Source organism: Choloepus didactylus, chromosome 16, assembly GCF_015220235.1.
Source record: "Choloepus didactylus isolate mChoDid1 chromosome 16, mChoDid1.pri, whole genome shotgun sequence".
In the NCBI taxonomy this organism is placed as follows: Eukaryota; Metazoa; Chordata; class Mammalia; order Pilosa; family Megalonychidae; genus Choloepus; species Choloepus didactylus.
Genome location: NC_051322.1, coordinates 78,559,060 through 78,568,563, shown reverse-complemented (window position 1 = coordinate 78,568,563; position 9,504 = coordinate 78,559,060).

Genomic DNA, 9,504 nt, shown 5'->3' with positions numbered 1-9,504 from the left:
TGATTTGAATATATAAACTGTGTAAAAATGACACTTTTCTAATTCAAAGTAGTATTCATTTGCCAGTATATTCCCAATGTTCCTAAGTCATAAAGTAAAAGTAATAACCTTTTATCTGAGTATGTAATAGTTAAAAAATAAAATACTAGGAATATGGATCTTTATAGCAAGACATTATACATATAGAGAACTTTATGTAATTTAATGTTATCTTCTGAGATAAAAAATAATAAAGTTTAAGTGAAAATTTCACATGTAGTTGTTTTATTCCAGTGCAAGAGAAGTGAAGTATGAGTTTTCTGGGGAGGAAGAAATCCCTCTTTAAAATATAATGAAATTTCTACCACCCTATCCCTTGTCCCTTTTTCCCTACCCATGGAAGTCCCTCAATGGAAAGCTTAGGTTGCAGCAATGAGCTCCTCTCTCAGGAAATCTGTAGTCATCCTTGAATAAGTAGTTTTAGTTTTAAATGATGTCCCTGTAGTGGATCACACAAACAGTAGTTTACTAATGATGATGGAGAAAAACAGCAAGTGACTCCCTGAACATCTGTGGTATCCACCTTTGATAAATGACTGATAAGGCATCATGATTTCTCCTCAAAATAGAGAAAGAATACTGGGTTTGTGTGTAGTGGTTTGGAAGTGATGATAAGAAAGAAATTCCCTGTCCTTTGGAGGCTGCTTTAGGAGAAAAGGGAACATTTCAAAGGAAATTAAAAAGAATAAACAGCATATCAGGAGATGATAAGTGTGATGCAGAAGTATAAGCAGGAAGCCTACAGTGAGGTGGACATGGGGAGAAGGGAACTCTTGGAAGGGGATGCCAGGAAAGACCTCTCTGAAGAGGAGGTATCTGAGCATTAAGGGAACCTGAGGAAAGCACTTAAGTGTAAGGAGCCAGAAGAAATGATGGCCCTAAGTAGGGATGATTACATGATGGGAGTGAGGAGCAGTGTGCCAGTTTGAGTGTCCCCCAAATGCCATTATCTTTGTGGTCTTGTGTGGGGCAGAAGTTTTGGTGCTGGTTGGATTTGCTTGGAATGTGCCCCACCCAGCTGTGGGAGATGATTCTGATGAGATGTTCTCATGGAGGCGTGGCCCCGCCCATTTGGGGTGGGCCTTGATCGGTGGAGCTATATAAATGAGCTAACTTGGGCGGAGAAAAGAGAGTGCAGCTGAGAGTGATGTTTTGAAGAGAAGCAAGCTTGCTAGAAAGAACGTCTTGGGAGAAAGCCGTTTTGAGGCCGGAGCTTTGGAGCAGATGCCAGCTGCCTTCCAAGCTAGCAGAGGTTTTCCGGACGCCATTGGCCATCCTCCGGTGAAGGTACCCGATTGCTGAGGTGTTACCTTGGATGCTTTGTGGCCTTAAGACTGTAACTGTGTAGTGAAATAAACCCCCGTTTTATAAAAGCCTGTCCATCTCTGGTGTTTTGCATTCTGCAGCATTAGCAAACTAAGACAAGCAGCAAGAGGACAGCATTGCTGGAACATAGTGAATGACATTCCAGATAAAGGGGTAATGGATGTCATGTCCTTGATGACTGACTGCACTGTCACCAGGATAGAGAATTTTATTTAATTTCTCATGACCATGACTGCAACATTGGAAAAAGTTTAAAAAAAGTGTCAAGGTGTGGACTATGACAATTTGTACAGGCTGAGGATGGTGAGGGCTTCATGAGCACTGGAAGATTAGAGATGGAGAAGCAGAAATGAGGTCAGATCTAGATACAAAGCCTGTGAGGCTTGCTGATTATTCTGCATGCAAGAGAAGCAGGGAGATATGAGTTTGAGAAGGAAAATGGGCAGGGCATGTGCATGAGGGTAGCATTCCATGAAACAGGTATGGCTAGCAGAGGAGAGAACTTAGTGGAATTGGAATGACATATGTGGGAGTAGTGAGGTTTCAGAAGCCCCAGAGATAGGTTAGATGTATCAAATTTTCAGGATTTTATAAGCAACTTGGGCACAGATTGATCACAAGGGATGTTAAAAATGTGATGAGTCATCAGTGAGTGAGGTGAGTATAACAGAGAAGGATTCTAAGGACTGGACAGAACTAAATGAGTAAACTCTAGAATCTACTTGTGGTCAGATCCTTCCTTGGTTTTCCCATCATCAACAACATGACAAGTAGCCTCACCTGTGAACTATCCAAGACTTATTCTGCAAGTTAAGGCTTGAGGTTAACATAATCCTCTGTCCAGTCCCTCTCTGCACCACTGAGGAGTACAGAAATCAGATGGCCAATATACATAAAATTAAAAATACTAACTGGATTAGAAATTTGAAATTCTTAGTACATCAACTGTCTTTGTTTTAAATACCATGTTTTCTTGCATGATTACTGCCTGTATTTAACCAAGCTAAACCTTTCCTCATGGTCCACATTCAACACTGCAGCCTCAAGGATGTCCAATTTCCATGTCTACCATACCAAACCCAAACTCTAGACAACTCCTTAACCCTGCTCCTCCTTGGTCTTTGCCTTATTCCTTGTACATGGATTCCATCCTGACAGGTGTTTAGGCAAAACTTTGAGGTCTCCCTGGACTTCTGTCTTTTCACTTCACATCTATCTTTCAGAAACCCTCCTCATCGGACCACTGTTTCTTTATGTCCTCCTTACTAATCTTCTCAGAAACAATTTTGTATCTTTCAGGATGATTATGTTTGGCTCCTGAACACACTTCTTCTTCTTCCTTATCCCTATAGTTTCTTTAGGGCATGGAAAATAGGTGTTTTTGGTGTTTTCAGGGTTTTACTTATACTCAGTAAGTAATATGCATTACACATTCATTAAGTAAACTTTACTATTTATGAAAATCTATTTGTAGTCAAGTTGATCTGTTTTCTTCTTATCCTATTTGCTGCTAAGAGAGTGGTACCAACATCTCCTATTCAGATTTGGGGTTTCTTTCACATATTTAATTCTGTCAGTTTTCAAAAGCTGTGAACTTTGCATCAAAGTACTTTCATTTAACATGACTTTAAATTATATTTTTATATAAGAGGATTTGTAGGCTTGCAGAAAAGTCATGTAAAATATGCAATGTTCCTATAACAAACTATTGTAGACATTCTCTACTAGTTTCATATCATTGTTACAGCTGAAGCAAGAATAGTAAAATAGAATTATCAAATATAGTACATAGTTTACATTAGGTATATTTTCCCATTTACCACCCTAATATTAACATCTTGTATTAGTGGGTTGTTGCGGGACACTGTTATCGAGTTCTGACTTGGCGGGCCTGGGCCAGGGGAACTGATCAGCCCCTAGGAAAGGTAGTGGGGCACGGGTGGTAGCGCCCTCCACGGCCCCCCGGGCCTGAGAAAGTGGAGCCAAATGCAGGCCCCATTTCCTCACCCCAAAGTACAACCGTTGGGGAGGGCTTGCCGGAGAAACCCCCCCCCCGTGCCTTACCCGCACCCTCCACCCTCTTCGTTACTGGAGCAACTCCCGCCCCTTTTCAAACAACCTCCGCGCCCTCTCAGAACCAATCCAAGCCTTTAACCTCTACAGCTACCCCACCCTCTATACCGCCCGATATAAGCTTGTACTCTCCCCTAATAAACTCTCTTGGCTTCTTCACCCTAAAAGAAATGTGTCCCGCCTGTTCCTTCTCGCCGCCCTCCACACCTTGCATGCCTCCGCCGGGGACCGGGCCCAGTCCCCCGCCTCGCCCTCGCCTCCGGGAAAGAGCCCCCGCCGCCGGTACCCTCTGAGCAATCCCGAGAGCCTAGGATTTAGCAACCGGCCGCCACCTCCCCCAGACGAATCAACTGCGACCGCAACTGGCGCCCAACGTGGGGCCCGAACCCACGACCCTGGGATTAAAAGTCCTCTCCATGCAGTGGTCCAGTAAAACCACCCGCTCGCCCGGACGCCTCTCCAACTCCCCTTCTCCTCGCCTGCAAGGTAAGGGCCGCCTCTCCCTCGCCGCCCCGCGGAGCCACCTCTCCCTCGCCGCTCCATGCCCGGGCCGCTCTTCCTTTCCCGCATTAACCTGGCTCTTGCCCCCGACTACCTTTCGTCTTCTCTTCCTATGTCCCCCCATTCCTCCTAACACTCTTCCTCCAGTAGCTTTCCCTCTTCCCCTCATTACTTTGCTGTGGTCCTCTGTGTCTTTGTTTCTTTGTTTGGCGTGGTGTGCCTCTTTGCGACCGCCCCCCCAAACTGCTCTCGCTACTAGAGGGTCCTGCTTTCTATTCTCGCTGTCTCCTTCGGCCTCGCGGCCACGGTTTACCTCATTTTCTTTACTCAATAATCAACCCCCCTTTTTCTTTTCTCCCTCCGCTATGGGTAATCGTCTATCTGCACACCAAGCACCTCAAGTTCGCGCTCTAGCGGGTCTCCTAGACACACATCGCTGTAAGGTGTCTGTCCGGCAGCTGCAAGTATACTGGGACCTCCTGCTGCCCTTTAACCCATGGCTCACCACTTGCCATCTTTGGGACCCTGTTACTTATAATCGCCTTATTGATCGGGTCACCAACGCCATGGAACATGAGAGCAAGCGCTTCCCTCCCGGCTTGCTCCCCACCTTAATAACCGTCCGCTCTTGCCTTCAAGGCTCCCTCCCCCCTGATCGAGACCCCATTAAATCCAAGGAGGCCCTATCAACCCAGTCAACAGATTCAGACAGCGATACTAATGTAGACCACGATTCGGACACAGAATCCTTAGTCGAGCAAATTAACAACGCGCTCGAAGTCGCCCCCCAAAAACAAAGCAATACTAAACCTCTCCAAAATGGCGAACTTCCTCCTTCTTCTTCCACTGAGGGGAGGAAGTGCTCTAGTGATGACGTCAGCCCTAAGCCGGGCCGGAAACCGCGTGCGCTTTACCCCGCCCTTTCACAGGGCGGAGCTAGTCCGCCATCTTATGCCTTAGGCCCCGCCCTTTCACAGGGCGGAGTTAGTCCGCCATCTTATGCCTTAGACCCCGCCCTTTCACAGGGCGGAGCTAGTCCGCCATCTTGCGTCTTAACCACGCCTACCGTGCTGCCATCTTGCGATGCTTGGGGCCTCCCACTTCCGCCTTCCCCTTCGACAAGCTCCCCCTCGGAGCCGCTACCGGCAGCTGCCGCTGCTCCTCCCACCCTGCCGACTAACAACCCCTGGCTGCCTTCTACACCTCAAGGCAACCCTTGGGGCAACGCTGCCCCTGCCCCCACCCCTGTGCCAGGCCCTCTGCAAGCGCGTCCTCCTTTCTCTCGTGCTTTTCGCTGCTTTCCTCTTAACCTTACCCCCACACCACAGAAACCGTACGACTGGTATCCCATTGACTCAGATACTATCAAGCAGCTTCGCAGGGCCGTCAAGGAGGACGGGTTAGGTAGCCCATACGCTTCCCAAATACTGCAGGATCTCACCATGGACTTTTGCCTCCCCCAAGACTGGGCCTCGCTTGCCCGTACCATTCTTAACCCCGGCCAGTTTGTTGATTGGCGTGCTCACTTCCAGGCGAAAGCAACTAAGCAAAGCGAGCAAGACGCAGCCACTGGAGTCTATCATCACCCCGAAGCCTACTTGGGCACGGGAGCGTTTATAAATGCATCCGCCTATATTAATGCGCCTGCCACCTTTTGGCCTATCCTTCGGGGAATCGCCTTGCGAGCTTTTGCCAACTGTTCCGCCTGTCGGCCTACTAAATTCACCAAGCTCCTCCAGGAGCCAAATGAGCCTTTTGCCACCTTTGTCTCTAGGGTTGAAGAAACCTGCGCTCGAAAGGTTAGTGATCCCCAGGCCCAACTGGCTCTCGCTCGAGAACTCATTCTCGAGGGAGCCAATCCCCCTTGCAAGCAGGCTATTCTTCCCTTGCGGGAGAAAAGCCTATACGATTGGGTATTCGCCTGCAGCGCCTTTGACCCAGCTGCCACGTCCCTAGCCCAGGCTGTCTCTGGCGCTGTCACTGCCGCCTTAGCCGCCACCACCGGTTGCTTTAAGTGTGGGCAGAGCGGTCATTTTGCCCGGGAGTGCCCCAATGCGGAGGTCAACTGCCCGCCTTTCATGCAGCGCAATGGGCGCCCCCCTCCCACTCCTTGCCCACGCTGCCAGCGTGGCTATCACTGGGCGCGCGATTGCAAAAATAACCCCAAAACCCTCTGCCGCTGCCCTGGTGTCAATCAGCGCCAAAACGCTGAGCAAGCTTTAAACTCCAAGCGGGGCAAGCCTCAGCCCCGCCCCTAAGAGGCAGCGTGCCGGCCGGTTCTAATAAAACTAATCACTTCACCGGCAGTAAAACGCTTCTCTGGACAGTCCCTATCACTCCAGAAAAGCCTACTCGTAAGTTAAGAATAGGGGGGCAATGGTACACGGGCACGCTCGATTCAGGGGCAGAAGTCTCTTGCATGCCCGCTCAGTATGCCACCATGTGCATGGTTCTCGATGGTCCCTCGGTAGTGGGAGCCACTGGTACCTCCACCTCTCTAGGCCATAGGGCCCATTAAGTGGGAGGATGAAGAGGGCCACTCAGGCACCTTCCGCCCGTTATTTCTACACACCATAGACCAAATTTTATGGGGCCGTGACATCCTCGCCGCCTCTGGGACAGTGCTTACCATGCAGCCCCCCCAATAATGTGCGCCACTGCTCGTTTAACACCTCCAGCGCCTGTTCCTCTGCAGTGGGATACTGAGGAACCTATATGGGTGGAGCAGTGGCCCCTTCCCACGCATAAATTAGTGGCACTCCAAGCCCTTGTCCAAGAACAATTGGACGCTGGCCACATAGAACCTTCTACTAGTCCCTATAATTTGCCAGTGTTTGTTATTCATAAAAAAGCCACAGGGAAATTTAGGCTCCTCAATGATCTGCGGGAAATCAATAAGCATATTCTTCCCATGGGTTCCCCGCAGCCTGGCCTCCCCCATCCAGTAGCCATCCCGGCCCACTATCATGTAGCCACCATTGACATCAAAGACTGTTTCTTTTCCATCCCGCTACATGAGCGAGACCGCCCGCGCTTTGCCTTTACAGTCCCCGTCCCCAATCACGCGGGCGCGGCTAGCAGGTACCAATGGAAAGTCCTCCCTCAAGGGATGCGTAACAGTCCGTCCATCTGCCAAATGTATGTTAATCACGCAGTGGCCCCCCTGCGAAAGCGGGCCATGCTCATCCATTACGTGGATGACATCTTGGTGGCCTCTGAGGACTCCGAGGCGCTTCCTCTAATCCTTAAAGACCTCACCACTAATTTAGCTGACCTCGGCCTTACGGTTCAGCCCGAAAAGGTTCAGATTGTGCCGCCATTGGCCTTCTTAGGGTTTAGTATTAATAAGACCATTGCCCCGTCCGCTCCCCAGCTGGACATACCGGATCGGGTCACTATCACTGAGCTTCAACAGCTCTGTGGCCAGATCAATTGGCTCCGCTCTGCGTTGCCAATCACCACCGCGCAGCTCCAACCACTCTTTATGCTGCTGAGTGTCCCAGAAGCCCCGCCGTTAGCAATCTCCCGGCGCATTAAGCTCACCCAGGAGGCAAAAGAAGCCATTGCCGCCATTAACAAGGCGCTCGCCGCCTGCTGTCTCAACAGGTTCAGCACTAAAGCGGGCAATCTTATAGCACTCATCCTTCCTACGCCCGGCACACCCATGGGCTGCCTGTGGCAGGAAGGCCCTCTACTCTGGGCGCACCCCGCTAAAAGTTGGCTTAGGAAAATCTGCCCCACGGTGCGGCTCTGGATCAGCCTGGCTTCAGATCTAGTTACCCTGGCTGTTCATGTATTTGGAGAGCCGCCGGGAAAAATTATTTGGCCCCTGGACGCAGGCCAAACCCGCCTGCTTATACGTGATAACCTGGACATGCAAATCCTCTTAGAAGGATTTCAGGGGGAATTCAGCTGCCACTATCCTAGCCATCGACTGTTACAGGGGCTCACCAAGCTTCCCTTCCGCAGCCCCTTCCACCCTTTCCCCTCCTCTGCACCCATCCCAGGTGCCACTACCGTCTTTACTGATGCCTCCAAAACTCGTTTCGCCTTCCTCTCTTATCCCCCTAACCACCCAGAACCCCGCCTATTCAGCTATGTCAACCTTCATTCAGTTCAAGTGGGGGAAATTCTGGCGGTGTCATACGCGCTAAACACCCACTGTAACCACCCAGTAAACATTTTCACTGACAGCCTCTACACTTATCAGGTCTGCCGAGTCCTCGCATTTTCCACCTTTTTCCCCGGAGACTCGGCCATTGATAAAGCACTTTCTAACCTCAGGAGCGTCCTGGAGCATCGACAGGATCCTTGGTTCATTAGCCATATTCGTAGTCACTCAGGCCTTCCGGGGCCCTTAGCAAATGGCAATAGTATAGTAGACCAAGCGGTCTCAGCTCAAGATACCCAAGCTATGCTAACTCACACGGCAGCCCCTCTGGGGGATGCTGTTAACCAGGCTAAGTTATTGCATTCTAGATTTCACTTTTCGGCTACGTCGTTGCATCATTTATGTGGCCTCCCCCTAGATACCTGTAAACATCTTGTCCGCAATTGTGCAACTTGTGCGCCCTTTGCGCCGCTTGGCCCCTTGCAACTTCAGGGAGTCAACCCACGAGGCCTAAAACCCAATTCTAGATGGCAAATGGATGTAACTCATGTTCCGTCCTTTGGGCACCTCAAGTATGTACATGTAATGATTGACACCTTCTCAGCCATGTGTTATGCAGTCCCCCTCACCGGGGAAATGGCCAAACACTGTATCAAGGCCCTAAGACAGGGAATTCTCTTCATGGGAGTCCCCTGGGACATAAAAACGGACAATGGGCCTGCCTATCGCAGTGCCTCCTTTGCGGCCTTTCTTCAGTTATATAACATCACCCATCATTTCGGCATCCCCTATAATCCACAGGGGCAAGCCATTGTGGAAGCAGTCCATCGCCGCTTGAAAACACAAATTGAAAAAGAAAAGGCAATGCTCCCCCAGGCAACTCCAGGGGACCTTATCATAGCAGCCCTTATTCACCTTAATCTACTCACATTCAATAAAGAAGGGCTTTCGCCCCTACATAAACATTGGGGGCCCTCGTATAGGCCCACCCAGGCCCCGATGGTTTACTGGAAGGACCCAGAGAATAATGCCTGGAAGGGTCCCTCCCCACTCCTCGCCCAGGGGCGTGGGTTTGCTTGTGTTTTCCCAGATGATGCAGCACAACCAATCTGGATCCCGGGAAAAGCAATCCGACCTGCCACCAGCAGCCAAACGGCTGACAAGACGAGAACGCCGCCGTCTCCGCAGCCTAACATACCAGATGACAACCTTGCAACTGGACCAGGAAGGCCATCCGAGAGCACCCCCGGAGAGGCCTGAAAACTCGCAAGAGGAAAGACAAGAAATCGTCCAAATCATGCGCCTATACAGACAGGCAAAAGCCAGCCCCCTACACCTTCACAACCCTCACCCAAGCATAGCTTCTCTTCTAATAGCCATGTTAACCCTCGCCTCTTCTACCCAGGCCAACCCCCACCAGCCTTGGAAGTGGACCCTTGCGCATTGGGAAGACT